Below are 2,340 nucleotides of genomic sequence, written 5' to 3' on the forward strand. Positions count from 1 at the left end.
CCCCCGAGTGTCCTGGGGCTCCCTGTACGGGCCACCATCTGCCGCAGTCTGGCTGCACCAAACTAACCAGGGGGTGACGAGCAACTTGTGAAGATTGATACAGCCGGAGTGGGAGCCGTTTATTGTAGGACAGGAGGGGTATATATACATAACTAATTACACACAGCTTATCTTAATTAACATAAACTAGATACAGCAGTCATCCAATAAGGAATCATCATCTTAATGATTACACACAGCTTAACTTAATTGACATAATCTAGACCCAGCAGTTAGTCATTAAGGAATCTATCATCTTAATGGCTTGCTGGCGTTACTTCTCAAACCACTCCTCTTGGCAAAGTGCCAGGCGCCATCTTGACTTGTTTACGGACCCTAACACATGGCAATCAGCCTCTGGTGACCACTGGACACACGGTGGTGTTCAGGGTCTCTCCAGTGACCTCCCAGCACTGGGGTGGTGTCCAGGCAGGCCCAAGCCCACAGGAAGTGCTCACTCACAGAGCCCTCCCAGTGGTGGACAACAGGAAGGCTGCCTGGGTGGTAAAACTGCAGGGCACATTTTAGGCTGTTATGGGGACGGGGTCTTCTCTGGCTAAGATGCTGGACCTGGGGCACTTTGAGCAAGGAGTTGAACTACCTGGTTTAACTTTGCTGAAGGTCCTTGGTGCCTTGTGAGAACAGATGAAGGGGGAGTCGGCCAGTCTCCTGGTGACCATGATGGTCTGGCCAGGAGAGGTGGTCAGGTGTAACAGCGCGGCAAGGGACAGGTCGGTCATGAAGTGCAACCAAGGCTGGCAGACCAGTTTGTCCAGGCACGTGAAAGGAAGCGGAGGGCGAGGTGACTGGGTGCTGCAGGAAGAGCAGAGGTCCCGAGCTCCCACGTTAGGAGCTCGGGCTGCTGAGGAGGAGCCCGCAGGAAGGGTCCTCCTGCTCTGAGGCTTAAGTATGCACTTGATCAAGTGCTGAGAACCTCAAGTGTTCATGTCCATCTCAGACTTCTTCCCAGACATTCGAGGCCCCATGCTCAGCTGGCTACTGCCCATCTCCCGGGGGATTCTGCAGACCTCTCAGAATCAGTTGTCCACACCTGAGCACTTGACACTCCCTGAGCACCCAGTCCTCTCAGATCTCCCAGAGCTCAGAGGAGGGCATGGCACTCTCCCTCCCACGGGCACCCCGTACCCACAGCACACCCTCTGGTTCTGTGCCCAGTCGGACCCCGCCTCGCCACCCACATGACTTCCCCAAGGACAAGCCCAGGGAACCTGCAAGGCCCTCCAGTGGCCTCTCTGCCTCTGACCTTGCCCCGCAGGGTCCACCCTCCACCGAGCGGCCAGCGTGGCTTCTTGAGACAGTCACACCTTCCTTTCTCTGGACAGACCCTTTGACAGCTTCCTCTCGGGGGCAGAGGACATCCAGAGCCCTGGTGACAGCTGAGGCCTCCTCTCCTCTGCCAGCCTCCTGCCTCCCTTGCTCTGCCCCTGCTGGCTCCCTGCTCCCACACACCCGGATGGCTCCCCTGCAGAACCTCGGCCCTGCTGTCTGCCTGGGTGTTCTCGGGTCAACGTGCTCCAGACTTGCTGCACAGATGCCCCTCGTCACAGAGTCCTCCCTGGCCTTCCGGTGCTCCTCGCAGTCCCTCCGCCACAGCCGCCAGTCTTCTCTGCTTTGTCACCTCTCAGGATCCATCACTGGGTAAATGCAGCAGTGATTCCTTGGATGTCGTGTCCAGATGCTCTCCACAGGGATGAAGACACAGCGCTTGCTCCTTGATGCATGAACCACACCTTGTGCCTGATGGCTGCCCAGTGAGCACTTGTTGGGAGACAAGGGGAGAGTCCCCTGCGTATGGTTTCCTGCACCTGAGGAAGAATGGCCACCCCAGGGAGGGGAACCTGCAGCTGGTGCGGAGGTGTGTCTACCTGAGATATGGGGGGCTGTGTGCATAGCCTGTGCAGCACCTCAGCTCTTGGAGGGTTGAGACAGAACGAGGGCCTGAAGTCCTCCTGTCCCACCGTTGCTCAAAATGGAACCCAGTGATGGGTGTGGAGGATGGTGGTGGAGGAGGGGCCCAAGTCTGAGAACAGTGCTCCAGGAGAGGGGCCATATGGCCTCTGGTCTCCGCGGGCTGCAGTCCTCGAGTGGCGGCCACGTGGCCTAGGTGTTTAGCCTCTTCGTCTCTCTTTAGCACAAGCTGAAGGAGCCAAGATCAGGCTTGGCTGAGGGGTGCTGGAATCTGCGTCTCCCCAGACTCTCCACACGTCAAGCCCTAGCACCAAGACCCACCTTTTGTGTTCTGCACCAACTGGCTTAAGTGCCCAAGGAAAGGACAAGGGA

The sequence above is a fragment of the Marmota marmota genome, unplaced genomic scaffold (genome assembly GCF_001458135.2).
Source record: "Marmota marmota marmota unplaced genomic scaffold, marMar, whole genome shotgun sequence".
Taxonomy (NCBI): Eukaryota; Metazoa; Chordata; class Mammalia; order Rodentia; family Sciuridae; genus Marmota; species Marmota marmota.